This window comes from Octopus bimaculoides, chromosome 9, assembly GCF_046866305.1.
Source record: "Octopus bimaculoides isolate indiv1 chromosome 9, ASM4686630v1, whole genome shotgun sequence".
Lineage (NCBI taxonomy): Eukaryota > Metazoa > Mollusca > Cephalopoda > Octopoda > Octopodidae > Octopus > Octopus bimaculoides.
Window position 1 is genome coordinate 50,503,809 of NC_142936.1, and position 27,175 is coordinate 50,530,983.

General features: G+C 32.3%; 1 protein-coding gene across 12 annotated transcripts in view; it reads right to left on the reverse strand.

Annotated features, from left to right (window-relative positions):
* Positions 1-27,175, reverse strand: part of LOC106868354 (N-acetylated-alpha-linked acidic dipeptidase 2) — a 1,035,601-nt gene that overhangs the window by 940,722 nt on the left and 67,704 nt on the right. The window contains exon 2 of one of the 12 annotated variants that reach the window (XM_089357528.1): positions 8,454-8,524. The exons of the other annotated variants lie outside the window; for them this stretch is intronic. The gene's annotated coding sequence lies outside the window, so the exon portion shown is untranslated. The remainder of the gene's footprint in view (positions 1-8,453; positions 8,525-27,175) is intronic. 12 annotated transcript variants of the gene reach the window in all.

The window sequence follows — 27,175 nt, forward strand, 5'->3', positions numbered from 1 at the left end:
ATATATGTATATATGTGTGTATATATATATATATATATATATATATATATATATATGTGTGTATATATATATATATATATATATATATATATATATATATATATATATATACGTGTATATATATATAGGGTGACACGTAAAAGCACCCACTACACTCCCTGAGTGGTTGGCGTTAGGAAGGGCATCCAGCTGTAGAAACTCTGCCAAATTAGATTGGAGCCTGGTGTTGCCATCCGGTTTCACCAGTCCTCAGTCAAATCGTCCAACCCATGCTAGCATAGAAGGCGGACGTTAAACGATGATGATGATGATGTATATGTGTGTGTGTGTGTGTGTGTATACACACACACACACACACACACATGTATGTATGCATATATATATATATATATATATATATATATATATATATATATATACACACATATATATACACATGTATGTATGCATATATATCTATATATACATGTGTATATATATATATATATATATATATATATATATATGTACACATACACACACAAGTACAAAACATTAGCTAAATCATTGTGGCTAATAATTTCACTTCACAAGTGTTTCTTGGTTCTCTCCCACTGCACGGTACATTGGAGCAAGTGACTTTTACCATTGTCTCATGGTGATCAGTAACTTGTGATTTTTGGTAGATAGAAACTCCATGGAACACCATTACACATGCACATACACACATGCACACACTCATGTTTCTGTTGTGTATACCATCGTAAATCATTCAAACAATATCATATTTAAGTCTATAGAATAGGGGTAACGCTTTAATGGAGCATAGCAGAAGCAAACTTCGCATATCCAATAGAGATCGATAGAAATGAGTAGCAGATGAAGTACAGGGATCAATATAATTAGCTAAAATCCTTAAATGTGGCCCTCCTGTATGGTTGCAGCTCACTCTTGCAATATTTCTTTAACTTTTTAACATTTAAACCAGTCATATCCAGCCAAAATATTCTACCTGTTTTATGTTCAAACTGAACAGATCTGGTCTCTTACAATATCATTCTAAAAATCAACAGTTACCTCATCAAAATCTCAAAGTTATAAGATGATGTAGAATTAATTCAAAACAATGTGCATAAATAAGCATTACTTTTGACAGAATAATATGAATGCTAACGGGTTAAGTATTAACATGATCTCTAGCCCGTGCTCAATTACTCTAGAACTAATGTCTTTAACTGTACTGCTGTCAGTTAAATGTCTTGTCCATGGTCTCTCCCATTCAAATAAGATTCAAACTGCTGATCATTCCAGTGACAATCTTGGCACCTTTTTCAAATTAGGTAGCTTTTACTTTCAGAAAATAAAGTATATATTTACTACTCAAAATGTCTCACATGAGAATTGACTACAATTGGTGAAACAACCAGACAGTTTATTTTTGAGTTAACGTGTAGTGGTTGAAGTATCTTTATAAAAAAAGTTACACATCAAGATGAAAGATTATATATCAGCACAAGAGCATGCATTCAGTTATTAATGGGCTAGAAGTCATAATACATCATATCAAATACTTGAATGAAACTACAATATGGATTTACTGGATTAGTTGTACATACAATATGGATTTACTGGATTAGTTGTACATACACACACAGAAATGATAATGAAAATTTATTTAAGTAAAAAAGAATATATAAAGAAAATTAGTGAGAGAGAGAGAAAAAATCTGAGAGAGAGAGAAAGAGTCTGAGAGAGAGAGAAAATCTGACATATAGAGGGAACTTAACAGAAAGGGGAGAGAAAGTGAGTCTGACAAAGGAGAAAAGAACCTGATAGAAAGAGAAACAACCTAATAGGAGAACCTTATAGAGAGAAAAACTGATAATGAGAGAGAGAGAAACAGATGGCGAAAGCGATACCTTTAGAGTGAGAGAGACAGACAAAAATAGGGAGCTAAAGAAGGAGGGAGACAGAGAAAAGAGATGCAGAGAGAGGACTTGAGAGTTAGAATTAGGTAGAGAAATAAACTAGAAGAGAAACTGCTACAGAAGAAATTGATAGAGAAAGAGAATTTGATAGAGAGATAAGAGTAAAGAAAGTTTCTCAGAAAGAAAGAGAGAAAGATAACTTGATAGAGAGTTCAAAATGAAAATGCATACAAAAAAAGAAGCAAAAGGAAGACAAAGAGGACTAGAATAAAGAAAGAATGTTGTATATAAATAAATATATAACATCAATGATATTATGAATGATTGCTAATTAAGGCATATCTCAAGCTAGTCATAATAGATATAAAATTCAATAAATGCAAGCTATTCAATTCACCAAAAATCAATAAAAAGGAAACATGACACCACACTCTGGACATTTGGCACAAGAAGGAAGATGGTCAAAAAGTTACAGTTTCTGTCTTTTAGATTTTATTGTCTGAACTGTGATGCACTTTGGTATGTCATCAAAATATGAGAACACTGTAGTCACGGGGCTATAGATCTGTATTCTAGGTTTTCAAGAGGAAGTCTATAATCAACACTAGTAAAGATATTTGTACGCTATTCTGGAATATAAAATGTAATGCAAGTCTGCCTTGTAATAACACTTGAATAGCTCATACAAATATTGTCTTTTGAATTGTACACTTAAATGAAGATAAAAAGTATGAAGTAAGTGTAAATATTTGTGTGTAGATAATGTAAGACACTAAAAACTTTTTTTGCTATATTTCTGTTGCGATACACTACCTTTGTTTCAATTTATTTTGAAAAAAGAATTTAGAAAAATAAATTATCAGTATTAAGCTGGTGTTTGGGACATGACACATATTTTTGATGGAAGGTTTTCATTTAGACTACTTTAAACAAATACTATATCATAGAACCAAGGGATTTCTCAAACAGTTTGATATAAAAAGGATTTACTCAAACTCTCTAAGATTAATAATTAACATAAAGTGCAATAAGCAAGCATTAGATATTAAGTACAAGATATTAAGTACAGTGCTGGATTTGTAAATTTGCTTCAATCTCTGGTTGAAGCTAATTTCCCTCAATTTTACTTAAAGCATAGAAATTACAAATTCACATTTCAGCATTTCTATAAATGAGGTACTGCAACCTGCATCTGTCTATATTGAGAAAGCAATCATCATCATCATCGTTTAACGTCCGCTTTCCATGCTAGCATGGGTTGGACGATTTGACTGAGGACTGGTGAAACCAGATGGCTACACTAGGCTCCAATCTGATTTGGCAGAGTTTCTACAGCTGGATGCCCTTCCTAACGCCAACCACTCAGAGAGTGTAGTGGGTGCTTTTACGTGTCACCCGCACAAAGGCCAGTCAGGCAGTACTGGCAACGGCCACACTCAAAATGGTGCATTTCATGTGCCACCCGCACAAGAGCCAGTCCAGGGGCACTGGCAACAATCTCGCTCAAAAATCTCATGTAGGCCAGCCAGGCGGCATAAGATACAAAGAGGAAAATAGCTGAAAGGAAAAGCTGTAAGATTAACTGAATGTGGCAGGATTGAATTCATCTATGTTATGCTGTTCTTATAAACCCGAGGTTCAAATGACTATTTAGTAGATAAAAAATAGACAACTAGCTTTTATATATATATATATATATATATATATATATATATATATATATATATATATATAAATATATATATATTTGTTCGGGAATTATATAGATTCATCTTGTGATAAAAAAGAAAAATCATTGGTATTGGTAAAATTTACTGGAATAGGTCCATTAGTTCATGCTTATATGGAAGGAATATTTATTGTTGTTTGGTAACCTCTGGTCAGCTATAGTCATACAATCATGTAGTCTTATACAACATAGAATAAGTGAGTGTTTCACAGACTTGGTGCTCCTGATGGACCAAACCACCACCTATTTGAGGACCACACAATTCAAAGTGGATGCCATGCAGTGATGCTAAGCCTGAAACCATATGGTTAGAAGGCAGCCATGCCTGCACTTGTAATAAATATTTTATCAAATTAGATATATGATAAAAGCCACTGAATAATGCAAAGTTGGGCTAAACCATAAGTCTGGTAACTGCTAAAATTTAAATGTAAGTATCGATTTAGGAAAGAAAAGAGAAAGTAAATCAAATTTCTATCACCAATGAAAGGCATTTGTTACTGATTAGAGGCACTTTGTGATATAATCAGTATTGTGGTCTGCCATCAAATGACAGGTATAGAATTTGAATCCCATCAGAGATCAATTTTCTCCATCTTGTTTTCAGTTCAGTGCTTGTAATATTTAATTATTACAAATAAGGTACATCATGGTTTTTAAATGGGCACACCATATCTCTGCATGTCATAATAGGCAACTACGTGGGATGGCATTAGGAAGAACATCTAGTTGTAAAACACTGTCAAAAAGTGTCCAGTGCATGGAAAAAGCAGATACAAAAAAAAAAAAAAAAAATTATGATGATGATATCATCCAACTTAACAAGAAATTAGCACACACAACTGTGAGAATATGCTTTTTGCCCTTTTGTTTAGAAATATTTACTTATATAGAAGTAGTTTGTCAATAATTTTATTGCGAATATCCCAAACACTTAGTAAAATTCCAGTACTCCAGCACATGTTGTTTAACCTTTTTTGGTACCAGCTTACCTCAGACTGCCTCAAGTTCTTGAACACAAAGCTGTCCATTCTAAAGAGTCAATTACATACTTCCATTATAAACAGTTTAATAATAATAATAATAATAATAATAATAATAATAATAATAATAATAATAATAATAAACAGTTTAATAAATGGTTTAACAAAATCCTTCTATGTTCTTGGTTACTTTGAAAATCTTAATTGAAACATAGTGTATTTCATTCAATATAGCTATAAAAGGTTTAAGAAAGACAGGAGCTATGAAATAACTAATTTCTGAATATATACACATGCTAAGAAAAAAGCCATTTGATGGAGAAGCATATTTAGACTTTTCTTTCCATTAATGAGTCCACACAATAAATGCTTTATATTTTATTTAAAGTGTAGCTTCTTGTAAGAACATATAGACAAGAAAAAAGCCATAGCTTTGAGGTTTTAGAACAGTGTTTTATGTAGAGCTTAATAAAAAATAAAGACATTAAACACAGAAATAGATGCACAAAATTGATTTACTAACAATTAAAAGTATAACAAGGAGCTCATACTAATGGAGTCCATTGTAGCCACAATAGAAACACAAAGAAGATACAAATTAATCTATGAAAGTATTCGTGAATGGTTTGGAAAATTAAGCATAAGCACAGGCCTGGATGTCATATAGGAGCAAACATGACTGTGTGATAAAGAAGCTTCCTTCACAATCACATAGTTTGGGATTCTGTCCCACTGTGCAGCACTTGAGGCAAGCACCTTCTACTATACCCCTGGTTTAAGCAATGCCTCATGAACGAATTTTGTAGATGGAAACTATATGGAAGCCCACTGTGTGCATTTGAGCACAGATCTTTGTCTCTGAACACTTAGCAACTGGAGTGGGCTGGTTCATGTCCCTGTAACTTAACAGTTTGACAAAAAGAACAATAGAATAAGTATCAGATTTAAAGTAAGTATTGGGGTTGAAATGTTCAACTAAACCCTTCAAGCCAGTACTGCAATATGGTTACAGTCCTATATAAGAGAAACAAAGATGCAAAAAGATTTTCTTCTAAAAGAAGAAATAAAAACCATTTCTTCTTAATGCTTAAGGAATCTCTTTTACTCTTTTACTTGTTTCAGTCATTTGACTGTGGCCATGCTGGAGCACCGCCTTTAGTTGAGCAAATCGACCCCAGGACTTATCCTTTGTAAGCCTAGTACTTATTCTATCGGTCTCTTTTGCCAAACCGCTAAGTTACGGGGACGTAAGCACAACAGCATTGGTTGTCAAGCAATGGTGAGGAGACGAAACACAGACACAAGCATATATACACACACACACACACACACATATATATATATATATATGACAGGCTTCTTTCAGTTTCCATCTACCAAATCCACTCACAAGGCTATAGTAGAAGACACTTGCCCAAGGTGCCCTGCAGTGGGACTGAACCCGGAACCATGTGGTTCGTAAGCAAGCTACTTACCACACAGCCACTCGTAAGATCTCAGTGATATATGTATTTATTTAAGATAAGCCAACAAATTTTTAAAACATAACTCACATGTTGATTTTGAAGAGGAAACTGCATTTTTGGCAATGCTAGGCATATACAATTCCTGAGAATGATGATTTGAGACAATCTATGAAGCTGGTAAAGTTACAAGAATTATGTGACGTTCATTAGAATTACATTGGTCATAAATATATTCTATATTTTTAGTTCTTTGTTTTCAATGTAAGCAATATCACATTTCTGTTGCTTAATAAAACATCTAGATGATCCTATCATTAACATATTAACATATTTTTCCCCATCTTCACATGTGTTGAACAAGTTTACAAGATAGCCTATTTGCATGTATATTGTGACAATTCATAAGTGTAGCTTAACATTCCTAAGCCAGATGCAAGTATCTCAAAATTTTCATTGGCTCTTCTCTGCCCACAGATACTCACTACTGCTACTTCACAGAACATTACTCACTCAACACACATTATCCATTTGCATTATATGCACATACTGCTAAAATTGGCCTTCTTGCATTGAATATCAAGTTAAAAGGTTAACCAGTACTATAATATTTTCTAACAATGGTGTAAATTCCATAGACCATCTAGTCTATAAATGAATAAATAAAAATATACTGTATGTTGGTAAAAGGTTAACCATGAGTAGTGGTATGATCTGGGAAGTTGGATTGTAACATAGGATTTTTACCACTTTCTTTCTTAGTTAAAAATGAAATACAGACAGGAGAATGAAAACAAGATGATATTAATAATGGTTTATCCATCAGATCTTTTGCATAAAAAAACAGTCTGGTTTATGTTGAAATGATTTCCAAGGTAGAAAAGAAAAAGAAATTGGAAACATACTTAGAGCTCCCCTGATGAGCATTAGAACACGAAACCAGCTGATAGATTCTGTATTGTTTAACGTGGAAAATTGAATTCTCTTTAGGAATATAAAAAGGAAAAAAAAAGTTGGTAAAAATAAATTTTTAGAAATCTTCCATTAGAAATTCTTCAGACTTAGATTGATGTTTCTTTTTAACTTATTTTTAAATATTCAATAATGTTCAAGCAAAGATTTCCAACTAAATGTTTTAAATCTTTATATATTTGTTACGCTGTTGAAAAGTAACGATAAAAATAAGATTAAAAATGTATAAAATAACTACTTTTAAAATAAGTAACCAGTGGCCTACTAAATATTGTCATGCTTCTGCATTAAGTGGCATCAGGTAACTAAACAAAGAAAAAACAATATTGTTTAAAAGCTCACTTTAGATAATTCTCAGAAAAAAAGAATCATGAAAATCAATTATATACACACACACACACACACACACACACACACACACACAATAGAAGTCATCTCAGTATTATATATATATATATATATATATATGTATATATATATATGCATATATGTGTGTGCATGCACATATATTATATATATATATATACACACACACATACACGCAAAAATGGTTGCAGACATACTAGCTTTAACCTGAAAAATCACATAAATAAAGCTCAATAAATAAACATGTATGCAAATTCACATAAATCAGCGCAGACGTATATAAATCATCACACACACTGTAAAAATAATATAAGAAAAATATATATAAATAAAAGAAAAAGATAATAGGCGAGTGATGCAATTGTAAATTCTGTTTAACAATAATGTTTAATTACTTATATAGGAACTTATGTTCTTTCAAATCCATTAATCAAATTTTCAAGAAATTTCTTAAAATAGGCATGGGAATTTATTTTAGAAGGAACCAATAATCTAAGTCAAGTTGAATTATGATTGAACACTATATTTCATTTTCTAAATTTTTAAATATTTTTTAAAATTTTAGTTTTTCATTCTTTTTGAAAGTCAATCCACATCAGAATTTTTTTCTTTTTACCCTTTTTTTTCTGCACTACTTTTGGTACTGAATAAAGGTCTGTAACCATTTCCACTAGATTACTTTTTCTCAAATATATAATGTGACTGTTTCTCAAAGTTTCAACAGCTTGCAAAAAGATTAACGTCTAGAACAGTTCATATTGATAACCATGCATACACAAACATAAATGGATGCAAATGTTAATGTGTGCATAATTATGTGATGTATTTATGTATGTATGTATGCATGTATATGTGCATGTGATTATGAATGAGTATGTTCATGAGTGTATGATTAAGGATGTGTATGTATATGTGTATGTGATATTGGATATGTATCTAACACGTGTGTGATTATGAATGAGCATGAATGTGTAAGATAATTCCCAATTATAAATTTGGCTTGATATTAAATAAAATAAAAATAGTATCTTACATCTTTGTAATAGATTTTTCACAAATTTTTCTATGATTTTCAGCTCTCGATGAAGACAACCCATCCAATTCCTGGCCAGATAAGAGTGTATAAGATTCTTAATGGCATGTAACAAGAATCTCGTTGAAATCTATATGATGAACACATATTCTTATTCTCAATGGCAAACACAAATGGATTTTACAAAGAAATTACTTTTTATGCAAGAATCTAACAGAAAATAAGAAGTTTGCTGACATTTCCATCCAGCAAAGAAATTTTCCTAATATGAGCAAAACTAATGAAGTAGGCAGTTTATTCTAAGTACATTAGGACAGGTATAGATAAGTCCCTTGATCAAGGCCATTATTTAGATAATACATGTGAATTGAATAGAATAAGTATGAAACTTAAAATTAAGTAGTGAGGTCAATTTGTTTGATTAAACAAAGGTGGTGTCCCAGCATGGCTGCAGTCCACTGAAAGAAATAAGTAAAAAGGTTTTATATTTATATTTATATATATATATATATATATATATATATATATATATATATATAATGATAGGCTTCTTTCAGTTTCTGTCTACCAAATCTACTCACAAGGCTTAGGTCAGCCCAAAGCTATAGTAGAACTTGGCCAATGTGCCACACACTGAGATTCAACTTATCTAATAAAAGACAAAATTTTAATGTATAGTTAAGGTTAGTTTTCACAAATAAATCATGTAATAACAGTAGGGAGAAATTTCCATGTTATTTATATACAATCTGTTTTACCAAATGTCATTTTTTTTTTTTTGCATTGCTCACAGAGGCAAGAGGCAGCACTCTGTCCCTTGTAAGAAAATTTTTTCACAGATGATGAAAGTTGATAACAAAAACACTATCTAGTAATGGTATAACCAGTTTTTAAAGTTAGGGAGAGTGAGCACAAAAAAAAAGGTACCATGATACATACCAAACAATTTTTTACTAATATCTCTTATACTATACAAAATATTTCATTAATTATAATATACATAATTGTATTCTACATTCATTTATTTCATGTTTCAGTAACAAATGTCATTATGTATGAGACTTAAAACTACTGATATATGAAAAAGATGAAACTCCACAGGATTGTCTAGTGTCGAGAGTTTATGACATCAGGGTTTGTTTCGGTTTTTCAGACAATGTTAGCAGCCACCAACACATCACAAGTCATGACTCCAGAAAGTTCTTCCAAAGCCAGGCGAATAACAAAAAAAAACAAAAAACAAAAAGAGATTCAACTTTTATCACCCAAATGAACTAAAGTGTTTTAAAAAATTGTTGAATAGGTGGCTGATTTTGAAAAATGTGTTTGAGAGAAGTGATCACTCTCTTTGCTCCCCTATTAGCTATGCCATTTAGTTTCTAGCTTTAAAATCCTTAAACAACCTTCAAGTAAAACAGTGTAACTGGAAACATTGCTAAATACATCAGGTACCAACGTAACATGTCTGGTAGTGCAACTATTACAGATGCATAAGGATATGGCAACAAACCCATGTCAGTATGGAAAATCTAGTGACAATAATAATGGCATTGGTAGCAACAATACATTGTTGAATAGATGGAACTTCTAAGAGATATTTATAATTTAGGATCATTAAATATCTCTATAGCTTAGTTCCATGCAAGCAAACACATATTCAAGCCGTATGAACTTCAACAATTTCAGTTTTCTTTTTACTTTGTACAGGATTTTTCTTTGTATCAAATGCATTTTTCATACTACAGAAACAATATATCAAAGGTATTTCAGTAACTTGACATGGGAGTGCTATCTAGCTATTAACTATCTCACTACCTATAAATTTCTCATAGCCTACCTTTACATTATGCATCCTTTACTAGAATTTGTATTCATTTTTTATAAATTCAATATATGTAATGTGCATAGTCTTTGTCTAGTGTTTACAATACTTGCTGGCCTTCTTGACTCATTGACACAATTCATAACAGTGTCATATATCTAGTGACTCATACTTGTGTTTCTCATCAAAGCTCTTATTTACCAATCCAGCTATCACAAATTTGGATGAATATTGTCTACTGTCTTCTATAGCCCTGTATTGACTGAAGTCACTTATGTGAATGGATCTAGTAGACAAAAACTGAGAGAGAGAGAGAGAGAGAGAGAGAGAGAGAGAGAGAGAAAGAGAGAGAGAGAGAGAGAGAGAGAGAGTGAAGATGAGTAATTTTATGTTTCCTAAGTCTATTTGTGCCTTTTGCCAGCTGATTGTAAACAACAACTTTGCTAAAGGTGTCATTTGCTTGCAGTACTCTATGAAAGCATATGTCTGATCTTCTTGACATATCATGACATGTCGCATGACCTTTGTAAACAAAAGGAACATTTTGGCGTCATTTGTTACCAGTTCTCCACATATGCAAACCCAGGCTATTTGTTGTTCGGTAGACTGGGAGATTATCACCTCATTTTGGCAACAAGGAGGATATCCATAGAAGACTCCACCCAAACATGCTCTTGTCTGACCCATGCAAGTATAGAACCACAGATATTAACACAATGATGATGATGATGGCAGTTCACATTTTATTAAGACACACTTCAAATCCCAAAAGTTAGTCTTGCTTTCCATGGTCAATAAAATAAATACTAGCTGAGTAATGAATTGATCTAATTGACCATATTTATCCTTCTAATTTTAAACATTATACCTATGTTGGAAATGAATATATTATATACATTTCTATATAAATATTTATGAAGTGATATTTATCCTAATCAGGTTACTAGATAATGGGTCAATGGTTTCTATCTTTAACACCAATACTGTGCTGCATTCATAGCCAACATAGGTGTTAAAATTTGCCAGTTCAGTCTATGTACCTGTAAACAGCATGAGAACATATAGTTCACTGTTTATAGCAGTTGGAGAACAATCAAAGCCTCTTATGGGTATGAGATGACATAGAAGCATTCAAACTACATTTATATTCCAATCAATTTTCAATCTTTTGCAACCAACTGGTCTCATTGTGAATAAATCTTGTATCCTCTTTGTAACTTGGCTAATGTCTTGGATTCTTTTCTTTCTTTTTTCCTTTATACATGTTCATGTAGTCTTAAGCATATTAAGAACATGTTAGTACCAGTAACTACAAAAACTTCAGTAATCAGTCATTATATTAGAAAACACAGAGTAAAAGAAACAGAAATATCACAAATTCTACTAATGGCATTTGGATGACATTGGTTAAAGTTTATTAAAGTGATATATTTAAACAGCTTTGCATAACTTGTCATTAATAAAAAAATTTTTAATAAAATGAAATAAAACTATTTCACAAATAGAAAATATAAATCAATAATTCAGAACAAAATATTTTAGTTGAACAATTTATAAAGAAAAACAGAATTCATACTTGCAAGCAAAATGTTACATTAAGTGTTGTAAAATCTAACCAATATACCAACAATTTTCAGGTTCTTCATCAAGGAAATATATATTTTGTCATTTTACAAGAGATAGCAAAATATTCATAGTCACCTAACCAAATCAACATTCTTAGAAATCAGTGCCAAAAATCACAGCTTTACATTCTTTGAGAAATTTAAAAGAAAAGGCAGAGCTAAAGAATTATATTGATTTCTAAAGAATACAGATCTAATAATAGGTAGAATAATCAGTAATATAGTTGTAATTTCATTCCCACCCCCACCCCCACTTCACTTCATCATATTTTCATCTGTGTTTTTCTATGTTCCCATGGTTTGAATAGATCTTCTAAGCAACATCTTTCATCTCATTCACTTCACAAAGGTGGTAACATTTTCAGCTTTACAAAGATGTTTACAACTGGATGCTTTTCAGAATTTAGCAAGGGTAGGAAACATGGGAAGCTAACATTGATTGAAAAATACAGAGAGAAAAAAAATGACAAAAAACAACAAAAAACTGTTATTTGAGATTAGCAACCATGCATTACCATCAATAGAAATGTGAGCTGTTGAATTTCCAATAACACAGCACAAGATCTATTTTTGAATCAAAATGAACAAAAATGAAATAAAATAAATAAAAAATGATTTTCCTAATGATTTCTCATAATATATAAAACTATGCTAAAAGTTCAATACAAACCAAAAGTCATAAATTAATAAATAAACGAATGAATAATACATCAGAAACATAAAGAAAGCCTTTTAAATTTACAAAGAGGATCTTTGTTTTAAATAACAAAAGCTCCAATCATTGGCTTTTCAGTTTGGAGATGATTAAGTCAACAGGAAAACTAGCAATCATAGCACCGTAAAAGAGATAATGAATAACATTGGCAACCTACATGAATATTGAACGAATTTCAAACCTAATTTTTCGATAATAAGAGCTCGATGCAGTTGGAAGAAGAGAGCATTTGCTTTATCTTTCAATAAATTTCCAACACACGGAGGAAAAAAAAAAAAAAGTAAAAGTATGAGGGTAGATTTCATTAATAGAAATGCAATAATTCAATGATATATGGCTCCATAACTCTTAGGTTTTAATCAAGATAACAGAGAAGCTAACTAGAAAGGAGAGCTATTCAGAAAGCGAGCAATGGCTTGTGTCATAAGTCAAGTTATGGCTGAACTAAACCTTCTGCTGCAGCCATTGAGTTTTTGCTCTGTAATTTGCTACAACTGCATGAGCTTGTGTGTGTGTGTGTGTGTGTGTGTGTGTGTGTGTGTGTGTGTGTGTGTGTGTGTGTGTGTGTGTGGTTGTGTGTGTGCGTGCGTGCATGTGTGTGATAAATTGTACAATATAAGTTTCAGTAATTTATCTTTATCTCACTGAATCACCATTGATGCAGCATGAGAAGACATAATATTGCTGAACACTGATGAAAAACTCTTTTCTGATTTCTTAATAATCTTATCTTTCCTCTCTTAACAAAGCATTTAATGACTTTAAACATAGTTGCTATACACCTTCTATCTGCCCTACTGACAGTGAGTATGGTACCCATTTAATAAATATGTAATAACTTTCTGATCATGAATACATGTGCATGTGTGTGTATATATATATATATATATATATATATATATGGTCATGTGTGTATGCATGCATATACATGAATCTCAAATACATATATATATATATATATATATATATATATATATATACATATATATATATATTGCACATACATATATATGCATGTGTATATATATATATATATATATATAAATATATATATATATATAAATATATATATATATATATATATATATATATATATATATATATATATATATGCATATAAATATACACACACACACACACATACCTATATATGTTAAAATGAGGTTATCATTTTAAAAGCTACTTTAAGAATAACAGCACCTGTACTGATGGGGTAATTCTATACTGATGTCAAAGTCAAATTTATTGTAAAGTTTCAATGAACACAAACTTTATAACACACACATACATACACACACACACATGGAGGCATACAGAAGGGAATAAATGAAGCAGACAGACTGCAAGTCATTGTAGTCTTCATCATAGTGGTTAGAAATAAGATAGGGTAGCCAACCACTAAAAACCATGCCAACGACTGCTTCCCCAAAAAAGAAAAAAATATATTAACATACCTAACAGCAAGGGTATGTGGTTTTATCTGCATCTGCCTACTAGTGGACAAAGAGTAGTGAAAGTTATTCAACCCACAGCAACATGAAAAAAGCAGCTGTAGAATAATGTGCATGTGTACATGTGCATGCATGTATGTAGACATATATATAAAAAAAGAAGAAGGGAGTTAGAATTTTGGATAATTCTTATATATATATATATATATATATATATATATATATATATATATATATACATATCTGAAGAGTTTGGATGAACAAAAACGCTAATAAAGAATTATCCAAAATTCTGACTGCCTCCTTCTTATTAATATACACCACTTCAAACACTCTATACATATCACCATCATCATCCCCATTTAACGTCCATATATGTAATTTTTTGGACTAATGAGTATATATCAATTGGTGTATTGAGTAAAGACTAGTACCAAATCTATCTTGTTTCTTTCCACAACCATACATAGAGACATAACATACATGCACTTATTATGCATATACGTAACCACACACACACACACACACACACACACACACTTCACAGTAAATATATTTAAGTTGCAAATTTATTAGAAGTTATTAACCAAAGACTGACTACTTGCTAAAATTATAATAGATAACTTGTTACCTAAGAAGCACATTTACCTGTTGTTCTTGTTATTGTCTGGCCCAAACTCAGGTCAGTTCAATCAGACCACACAGCTATACCTGTTGTGAATATGCATACTTATTAGAATGTTAAAGATTACAATGAAGGGCTTCCCTTCACTTATAAGAAAATATCACTGGAAATCCTATTTATGATATGCAAATATCTTCTTAATATTAATTCTTTTGCTTCATGTTGAAGACATACATTGAGCATTAAGCAGATAAAAGGTGTTTAGCAAGTATGTTTGAAGTCTTTAAATGCATTCCTAAGAGAGGAAAGATAAGATTATTACAAATAAGGTAAGATTTTGCCTATACCTCGCAACAATATATAAGATTGTTCTTCCTGTTGATCTCCTACTGTATAATTTGCTTTATATATTTGAATATCACACCAAGCACCTGTTATACTGCAATTACTACTCTATAGCCTCAAGGGTCAATTGTATTATTCATCGTTCTTTAATGCATATTTAATGCTAATCTTGTTCTATTCAAAATGCATACTATCTAGCTATAATTTGCATGTGCTCAAGTACATGTGCATGTATGTATGTACAAATAGGCAAGATTACTACCATACATATACATATATATATACATACACACACACATATACAAACACACATATGCACACGCATATACTCACACACACACTATACAAACATATATACAAATATACACACACACAGATACATATTCACATATATACATACATATATACACACATGCATACATACATACACACATGCGCCTAGAGAAGACACTGCATATCCATAAACACTTAAACTCTCAGCAACTTGAAGCTGCAGCCTGGTTTTCAGTTATGGCTTTAATGGCTGCACAAGCTGCTTACAAGAGAAGCATAAATATGACAACTGCTCGTTCTCCTGGAAGTCTCAACTCTGATGACATCTGTTGTCAACACATTTTTCTTTCAATATTGTAAAAGTAGATAATTTCGAAATTTTAAAAAATGTTTTCTTTATTTTTAACACATTAACCCCCACGCACAAACACACAAGCATCCATGCATGCACACACACACACACACACACACACGCGCGAGCGCGCGCGAGCACAAAGAAAGTGAAAAATGCCAAAAGATTTGTTATAAATATTCAGTTTAAACTTGTGATTGTTTGAAGCATAAATTGGTATTTTAATGAAAGTAAGGTTATAAAAAGCCAACTTTTTCTATCTAAAATAAATGTTATGATGAAAGATAAGTATCACCACCTGCTAGGAATAATTTAATTATTTAGCAAATATTTACTATTTCATTCATTTTTTTTTTTCGTATTTTTGTGTTTGTTTTGTTTTATTTATTTATTTTTATTTATTTATTTATTGTTATTTTGTGCATGTGTGAATAGTTTAAAAACAACTTAGTGTCTGATTATCATAAATAGATTTTAAATACACTAACGTCACCCTATATCTCTCTCACACACAGACAAATTAGCATATACTTTCAGTCTACAGTAGTTATCTATTTCTATTGAATTTCCATTCCAAGAATTAAATTTTTCAATAGATTTCAAATATATTTACTTGCTTTCTTTTTATTTCACTCAACAAATGTATCATCAACAATAACAATGAATGATGATCAATAATTTTTTTTTTTTTTCTGTATTTTATCAAACAATATACCATATGTTACTTTATTCTTAGGCATGAAAATACAAGATAAAATAAAATAATGAGAGAAAGAAGGAAGCATAAAGAGTTAGAGCATGCTCAATTCAAGTCCTTCAAACCTCCACTTTTATCTAAGAAGTGTGACAAAGCATACTATTTGATAATCATTACTACACAATTTAATAATCATTATTCTCTGATAAGAAACACTAACACTTAACATGCATACTTGCTTTTATCAATACAATTTTAATCTAGCCTGGAAAATAAGAGAAAGTTTTTAAATGATCAACTTTAATGATTATTTCTTCGATAGGCACAAGGCCAGAAATTTTGAGAAAAGGAAATAGTCAATTACATCGACTCTAATACTCAACTAGTACTTATTTTATTGAACCTGAAATGATGAAAGACAAGGTACAACCTCAGCGGAATTTGAACTCAGAATGTAAAGACAGATGAAATGCTGCTAAGTATTTTTGTCTAGAGTGCTAACATTTCTTCCAGCTCAGCACCTTATGCTTAATTATAATGATGATAATAGTTTACAGGAATGTATGTATTTTCTAGGAGTCAAGGTGAGGGTTAATCTACATCTGATGACTTCACAGAATTAAATTTCATACCACTCCCAACTAAGCCAAACTAAAACACTCTTCTCTCCTTATCTTGTCACTTAGACTAAACACTATGTCTAAACTTTCCTGCCCCCAACATCAAAGTTCTAGAACACCCTACATATTTATGTTTTTCCAGCAGACATTGACTGGCTGACTTACAGCTATTTAAAGTGAATGTTAACTATATACATCTTACCAAGTACAAAGAGGTGGAGGTGCATGGCCTAGTGGTTAAAGTGTTGGACTGATTGTGGTTTCGATTCCTGAACCAGGTGATGCATTGGGTTCTTGAGCAATACACTTCATGTCGCATTACCCCAGTTCACTCAACTGGTAAAAATGAGTAATCCTGTTATGGATTGACATCATATCTGAGAGTGAGGGTGATATATGTGCTAGAGGAACCAGGAAATCTACCCTATGTTCCTTATAGAATAATGTGGACTAACCAGGCACAAAGAGACTAAGCCATTAATAAATGAAAAAACAGTAAGAGAACAAAGTTGGTCAGATATTTTTTATTTATATAAAACCAGACATTTCGTCAACATACCAACACTCAAGCTATCAAATTTACAATGCATTAAATGTTTGATGCCAACAATCCTGAAACAGCCACTGGTTCTATGATACGAGCTTTTATAAGTGACCTAAATTGAAACAATCAAAATTTCATTTTATGTCCCAAACACCAGCTTAATACTGACATTACCGGTTTGCACACATGGCTTCATAACAAGTGGTGGTTGTCTGCCACTGCCATTGCCTACTCCAATTGCATCATTGTCACCACAGCTGGGCCCCCTCGCTTTCGCAGACAGCTGTGATCTTCATTGATGGATGAGCCAAGCGATTCCCCCATCTAGGGTTTCGGTATTTGCTACTACTACTGAAACGTTACTCATGTGAGGGAGGGACACAATAGAAATATAGCAATGAAAGGATTAATCTCTTACCAAGTCACAGCAGTCTCAGTTTTTACCATACTTCACACTCAGTAAACTGCACATTTCTTATTAAAGAGTTTACCAGGAACTCTCATACAAATGTGTGATTTAAAACACTAAAGACCAATGTATATTGCAATCACAAAAATATAACCTATAGACATAATCATTATTGCACTTGTTGTGTTCAATGACATGCTCAGGAAAATCTAGCAATAGGTAACATTTGTTGATTCCATACTTTTACAAGTATATATATATATATATATATATATATATATATATATATATATATATATATATTACACACATACACACACAATATATATATATAGCGAGAAAGTGAGACAACCATACACTCACAGGTGTATAAGTGTTTGTATGTAAGTTTATATGTAGACACTCACTTAAGGGTGTATGTGTACACAAAGACAATGACTGTTGATAGATAACATGCCAATTGGAGCAAGTTGTGATGCTTTAAACTCTCAGGTATTATTCATCTGCAGCAATATGTAAAAAAAAAATCATAAGAAAGAGTAAAGAATTTTGAGGTGAAGAAATAAGATGTGAATTTTCATTTATTTTTCCCCTCTATTACTAAAGACATTCACATACCATATGCAATGTTATTGACACACCACTCAAAGACTGGAACTTTGGATTTGATTGTTACATTCATGGCAATAACAACTGCTAATTCCCCTCAAGAACATCCTTTAACTGAAGTAAAGCCTTGAAGGATACACAGTTTTATTTAAGCACAAATCTGAAGAAGACATTCCATTTCCGTTGCAAACTCAAAACAGCAGCATAAATTCTCCAGATAAGCTACATCAAATATATACAGAGAGAGACAGAAACAAATATATATCTACAATAGCCAAAATCCAGAGCAAGGCTGAATAAAAAGACTTGTGTATATGTGAATGTGTGCATGTATGCTACAAAGAAAGTTAATAGTACAAAGGAGATGAAGTCAATTAACTAGCTCAATAGTTCAAATCCTACAACAGCCATGCATGCTGTGGCCTTCAACCATGCATTAGTTTATCTTGATTAAAAAAATGTTTTATTTCTAATTTATGACTTAGTTGTTAGCAGGAGAGAAGGCAATTTCTCATTAAATATAAACTTTAAAAATATACTAATATATAGGGGCAGATGTGGCTGTGTGGTCAGCAGTTTGCTTGCTAACTTCATGGTTCTGAATTCAGTCCACTGCGTAGCACCTTGGGCAAGAGTCTTCCACTATAGCTTCGGGCCAAACAAAGCCTTGTGAGTGGATTTGGCGGATGGACACTGAAAGAAGCCCATTGTATGTATGTATGTATGTATACACTCACATTCGCACTTAAGGGTATATATATATAACATCTTCACACTTATGTGTGTGTGTGTGGGTGGGTGGGTGGGTGGTTGTGTGTGGGTGTGTGAGTGTATGTGTGTCTTTGTCTCTGTGTTTGTCCCACCACCACTTGACAACCAGTGTTGGTGTGTTTACATCCCTGTAACTTAGTGTTTCAGCAAAAGAGATCTATAGAATAAGTACCAGGCTTTGCAATAAGCACTGGGGTTGACTTGTTCAACTAAAATTCTTCAAAGCAGTGCCCCCAGCATGGCTACAGTCTAATGACTGAAACAAGTAAAAGACAAAAGATACCAACATTAGAATAGAAAAGTGGATGTAGAATAAAAGAATGAAAGAATAGAGAGAAAAAAAAAACAGCAATACAGCTTGATGGATTCAGTTCTCTAACAATTTGATTCATCCACACAAATTCACTCAGCTTCAAAAGTGACATTTTCTTTTCAGGAGCTTGCACTTAAGCTCATAAGTATGTTGTTAATGTGTTTTAAAATGTGTGCCAAGGAGTAAAATGTAGTATATAAAAATCAAACAATACTAGTGATAAATAAAACAAGAACAATAAATATTGTAAGTGCATTATAAAAGAGACAGGCAAAAATACAAAAAAAGATAGGAGTTTGGAAACAGTTGAAAATTAAAAAAACAAAAAAAAAAAAAGGAACCACTTAGAAAAATAGCACCAACACTATCGCTTGATTAAAACAGGTTTAAAATTCTGATTTATCCAGTTATTTATGCACACATTCACAGAAAATTCTGTAAACAGGGCTACAGAGGGAGTCGAGTATGTCTATATACTTACAGAGCCCAATTACACTTAGGATCATTAAATTTGATTTTAGATTTTTCTAACACCACAGTATCGCACATCCCAGACTATATAATACATACAAATAGCTTAAATAAGTATAATATATAGTTATTTTAATTAGAATAATGGAAATCAAAACTATTCAGCAAAATCTGACCCAAAGACTTGATACTAAAATGCCTTTTGTCATCCAAAATTTTATCAGGCACTTTTAGTTTGCATGGCTTTTTCAAAACAGTAGAATAGTTTAAAAACCATTTTATTCTTTTATTTGTTTCAGTCATTTGACTGCAGCCATGCTGGAGCACTGCCTTGAAGGGTTTTAGTCAAACAAATTGACCCCAGGACTTATTTTTTAGTATAGTACTTATTTTATCGGTTTCTTTTGTCGAACCACTAATGTTACAGGGATGTAAACACACCAACACTGATTGTCAAGCAGTGATGGGAGCACAAACACACACACACACACATATATATATATATATATATATATATATATATAGGGCTTCTTTCAGTCTCTGTCTACCAAATATACTCACAAGTTTGGTCAGCTCCAGGCTATAGTAGAAGACACTTGCCCAAGGTGCTACAAAGTGGGACTGAACCTGGAACCATGTGGTTGGGAAGCAAGCTTCATACCACACAGCCATGCCAGCACCTACTTAAGGCTGATTTTAAAAATTTTTACTTCTATTTTATTTATTTATATGCAGTCTGCAAAATTACTTACATCTATCTACATGTTATTTAGAAAGTGCTTTAAACTCTACTGGCTTTACACCGTAATCCCTTTAATTTAGAAAAGGTATGGACATGACAACTTCCCATTAATTTTTTTTTTTTTTTTCCTTTTTCAATGATATCTCTACATCTTCCGATCAAATTTGAAATATTTTAATAAATTTAAGATATTAAGTCTGCTTAATATCATTCAACTTTTTTTCTTTTTAATCTCAGCTAAAAAGAAAAGCATGATGTGCCATAACTTTTTTTAATTGATGTCTAATAAGTCTTAAGTACTCTCACAAAATTTTACCTTTGTTTTTTTTTTATCATTTTGATTAATCTTTTAAGGAGCAATTGAGTTGAGGTTGATGAATGAACAGCGAAATTGATAGTTACAAGTGCAATGACTGATTTTCTACTTCCATTCACACCTAGAACATTTTAGATTTTGTTTCCAATAAAATAATTATCATATCAAGCAAAAGGGATTTGATTACTAATGTAACAGTTAGGTGATCCACTGCTCAAAGTTCAAATCAGTACTTGGGTAACAACCGTGCAACAGGGTTTTTCTTCATCCTAGGAGAGATGTCTTTTCAAACCAATTAGATAATTTTTGCATTGGAGGAGCAAGCTCCAACACATCAAGCCAAACTATTATATCAGCATAATTATTTGGAATGTTTCATTTATTTGAAATACACATGCAAGAAGCTCTGCTGTGTGAGACTAGAAACCCAAAGAATACAATGTTTTACATTTCAACTGAAAGCAGACTATACCAGAGGCAGTTTTAATAATTTTTCATGTGGTTTTGAAAGACATAAAAGTGAAAGGCTGAAAGAAATTGGAAAATAAATGACTGCTATTGAAATAAATACATAAATATAAATAATTTCTTTCAAACAAATAAGTTCTGCAACTTAATTGGAACTAAATTATTTTGGAGATAGAAAAGGAAGATATCAAAATAACAATAGTTTATAATTATGCATTTCGTGAATGTCCACATTTAAATTTCAATGGATGCCATAGATTTAATGCGGAAAATCTAAAAAATTAATGATTGACTAAATTTCTATGACATTCTATTTCCTGTATGTGGCCTGCAGTTTGTTAAAATAATTTCCAAGCTTGAAAATGTCATAAATATTCCATTTTAATTTTGGAAAATAACTTGACATAATAAAATATTAATGATAAAATGAAAAGAAAGTTCTTTTTTTCTTTTAAATCATAACATTAAATATAAAGAAAAAGGCAGTAAAAAATAAAAAGAAATCTTATCTTCAACTGTTAAAAGAATTTTCAAAACCATTTAACAAAGTAAAAACTAACAAAGGTAACTAAAGACAATAAAAGAAAAATGAACCTGCTGTGGACACATTATTATTAACTTTTCCCATCAGATTCATATACATCAAGCAATATTTGCAATATCAATCAACTTTTAAGATTCAAAATTGTGTTGAACCAGTAAAACATACATCACAAATATTCTTTTCTACTCTAGGCACAAGGCCTGAAATTTTGGAGGAGGAGGCTAGTCAATTAGTTCGAAGCCAGTACACAACTGGTACTTAATTTATCGACCCCGAAAGGCTGAAAGGCAGAGTCGACCTCAGCAGAATTTGAACTCAGGACGTAAAGACAGACAAAATACTACTAAGTATTTCGCCTGGATTGCTAACGTTTCTGCCAGCTCACCACCCTATACGTCACAAATATTGAAAACATCCAATAGGGAGGGACAAGTAAACTGAAGGTAGTTTACAAACAGTAGAATAATCCAAGTCATAAGACAAATAACAGAAACAACTGATGTAGACTACAAATAGTTATAACACTTGAGTGGGTTGTAATGGCAGAAATATTCAAATATTTCCTAAAAGATATATCGACTTAATATTTATTCATTCTTTTAACATCCATTTTACCATGCTATGATGGGTTTAAGTAGAGAGTTATTTGAGATTAAGTTTATATGGATGGATGCTCTTTCTGCTACCAACTTCTACCTACATTTGCATGTAAGGAAATGTTTATATTCCAGAGGAACTCAAAAGCACAGAGCCAATGGATAATTGATTTGGTGACAGGTAATGTTAACAAATGTCACCATTTGTAGTCATCATCAAATGGTGACACCACTATTTGAAGCTAAGTGCAGACTGGAAGCATTCATACACACACGAACACACAAAACAGGCTTCATACTGGTCATTTACCAGATTCCCTCACAAGTCATTGGTCAACTACAATATAAACATTTGTCCAAAGTATTACATAGTGGGACTGAACCAGAAATCACATGGTTGAGAAGCAAACCTTAATCACACAGCTATGTCTGCACCTTATATACATGAATAATTACTCCCTTGAGTTCTAAGTACAATAAGTGACAAGGTGCATGTTTCTAATAAACAACTTTCAGAAATTATTTAAATTTCTTGAGAGGAAAGAAATTCTTCGCAATGTATTATGCTGTTAAGTCTAATTAATTAGTTTAACCCTTTTGATACCAACCTGGCTGAAACCGCCTCTGGCTCTGTAGTAAAAATGTCTTGTTTTCAAAAGTTCTGAATTAAAATCTTCCACCAAACCTTAGTCACAATTTATGTTCCTAACACCAGCTAATGATAACTAAGTTATTTTACTAAATTCTTTGTTGTATTTAAAATTAATTGAAAGAAACACAGAGCATCTCAAAATAAATACAGTAACGAAAGGGTTAATATGGTGAATGTGACAAAACAGAATATTCCTTAAATTTCTGTTGGAAAGGCATAATCTTATTATTGATATCATTATCAGTTAACCCCAGGGCAGCAAGCTGACAGGATTATTGACACATCAAGCAAAACGTTTAGTGGCATTTCATCTATCTTTACATTCTGAGTTCAAATTCTGCCCAGCTTGACTTTGCCTTTCATATTTTCAGGGTCGATTAAACAAGCACCAGTTGAACACTGGGATTGATGTAATCAACTTACCTCCCCTCTCAAAATTTCAGGCTTTGTGCCAAGATTTAAAAGCATCATTAGTTAACTCTGATTAGTGTTCCACAAGATGTATTTATTTCATTTCATATCAAATCTAATTCCATGCACATCGTAAGAATTACAAATAAACAACAAACAGTTCGGATGTGTCAAATGCAGGTTTTATCCCTAGAGCTAGCTCTAAGCTAGGGATATAGGAGTTGTAGGCTTTCACAAGTTATGAAATGGTACTCATTAACCTTTTCATTACCATATTTCTGTTGAAATACACTACCTGTCTCATTTAATTTTGAAAATAATGATGAATTTAGTAAAATAACATTGTTGTTATCAAGCTGATGTTTGGAACATAAATTAACAGGAAATATTGATGAGAGATTTTAACCTAGATCATTTTATAAAAGGAAGATTGTATCGTAAGCCAGGGGTGGTTCAAGGTGGGTGATATCAGAAAGGTTAATGAGTACATCTAACTGAAAATTAGTTTGTATTAAATGTGTAAATAGGTAGCATTAATTTAAATACCTGTCAATAAAGTGGCTGTACATGCTGTACATAGGCAGAGGCATGTCTGCATGGTAAAAAGTTAACTTCCCAACCACATGGTCCCAGGTTCAGTCCCACTATATGGTAATTTAGGCAAGTGTCTTCTATAGCCTCAGGCCAACCAAAACCTTGTGAGTGGATTTGACAGACAGAAACCGAAAGGTGTGTGTGTGTGTGTGTGTGTGCGTGCGTGTGCGTGTGTGTGTGTGTGTGTGTGCGTGTGTGTGTGTGTATGTGTGTGTGTGTGTGTTTGTCTCCCACCACTACTTGACAACTGGTGTTGCTTTGTTTATGTCCCAGTAACTTAGCAGTTCCGCAAAAGTGACCAATAGAATAAGTATCAGGTTTAAAAAATAAGAACTAGGGTCAATTTGTCAGACTAAACTCATCAAGGTGGTGCCCCAGCACGACCACAGTATGATGACTGAAACAAGAGAAAAGGAGAAAAAAAAAAAAGATGCTGCAAATATTGGGAACATAGTGCAGTAGTGTGACAGCAATATATAAGAAAAATAAAAGGAGGGAAACCATTTCAGGAAGTAACAAGGAATAATATATAATATATTCAATGTATTCTGAGTAATTATGTCATAGAATTAATGCAAGTGAGCTATAAAAGTGAATGGAACTATTGATTTGTTTATTTAACATCTGTTTTTACATGATTTTTCCCCCATTCCATGGTGGCAGGATCCACATTTTAAATGCCACATACAATGACACCTTTTCCAGTGTCAACTTGGTGTGTTCAACTTACCAGCCTAGGCTCTGTTGCTCATCAGGCCAAGAAAATAATCACATGTAACATGTTGGACAGGGACTTATTTGAGGGCCATACTTTAAAAATGGATGCTCTTCCTCTTGCCAACCTTATCTGTTTTCCAAGAAAGAGATTTTTATCATGCTGGTCTTCAAAAACACAGAGTGATTTGTTGTAATGTCGAGATGGAACATAAAGATCATATCACCATTTCATTCAGATGGTGAAAAGCAAAGCAGTAGGATATCAACATATAACCACATGGTTGCACAATTAGAAAGTTTGCTTCCCAACCACATGGTTTCAAGTGCAGTCCTTGTGCATAACACCTTGAGTAAATGTCTTCTACCATGGACCAATGTCAACCAAAGCTGAAAGAAATCCATTGTATATGTGTGTGTGTGTTTACTTTTCATTTGAGTTGTATGAAAGTCACTCACTGCAAGTGGTGATGGTGTTATCACTCTTGTCAACAAATTGCACGTTCACTTCATGCCTTTCAAAACATGAAATAAGAAATCCCTTACTTGAAAATCAGATAAAGTTTAAAAACAGGAAGAGCATGCAGCTGTGGGACAGTAACTCCACAATACATTCATCTAACCCAAGCTAGTATGGCAAAAATGGATGTAAAAGCAAATAAACAAAATGTTTGTCATAGTTTCTATCGACCAATTCCAACTCATTAGGCATTACTCAACCAGGAATCATACTAGAAGTCACTTAGCCAAAGTGCTGCATAGTGGGATTGAACTTGAAGTACATGGTTATAAAGTGAACTTCTTAATCACACAGTCATGCTTGCTCTTATTTATTGTATTTATACAAAATCAATATAATTGAATTATGGACACATAAAAATATACAAATGTTCTTTAGCCAGCATGGTTTGCACCATGCTCAAAACAGTCTTAAACTCAGAAGTAAAAGAAATTTAACATTACACAGAGTGAATATAGAGATTTTGATAAACTACAGTCAAGGATTTATTATTGCATTCTAGAAATAAGGATGATATTGCATGAGAATGCCCAAAGATACATTACTGAACAAAATCATTGAACCAATTCATTCCATGATGACAGTCTCTGTTCTAAAACAGTAGTTATTCCAAAAATATTCACAGCTGAAAGATTTTATTTTTTTAAATTTATTGGTTCCTGTGCAGGTGGCACGTAAAATACACCATTTTGAGCATGGCCGTTGACAGTACCACCTGACTGGCCTTTGTGCCGGTGGCATGTAAAAGCACCCACTACACACTCGGAGTGGTTGGTGTTAGGAAGGGCATCCAGCTGTAGAAACTCTGCCAAATCAGATTGGAGCCTGGTGTAGCCATCTGGTTCACCAGTCCTCAGTCAAATCGTCCAACCCATGCTAGCATGGAAAGCAGACGTTAAACGATGATGATAATGACAAGTTATCACAGTTGTTTCTTTTCTGACTTTTAAAAGCCCTTGAAAAGAGGTACTGTCAATTGAATCAACTCTTATATTTTACTTTTTACTTATCCCCCAGAATAAGTGAAAAGATATAGTCAACTGACATGGTTTGATCTTGAAATCAATAGCTACCTTTTGCATCAAAATCAATGTCCTGTTAGTCGTTCTAATAACATCACTTAACTTTAATTTTTCAGTGAGGAAATCTTAATGAAATCAGAGAGAAACATACAAAGTCACTTATCTAATATTGTAACAACTTCAGTGAAGAGTGAACAAGTGTTGAGTTGAATGTAAGATAGCAATGCTTAGTCTGGTAGAGACTGAAGTTTAACATTTATTTTCAATTATGGATAGCAAAGGTTAATTGTTTCACCATTATCCCATATTTTATAATGATAAATTTTTTTTTATAAATAAATGTATATGTACCAGTATTTTCTCAACTGCTGCTAAATTAAATGCATGCATATTTAATATTGATGCAGCCACCTGAGCAGTAATAAAAATTTGGGAATGAGAAAGACAAACCTTTATTTACTAAAGTGGTAAGGCTAAAATCTTTGGCATACAATTTCTCCA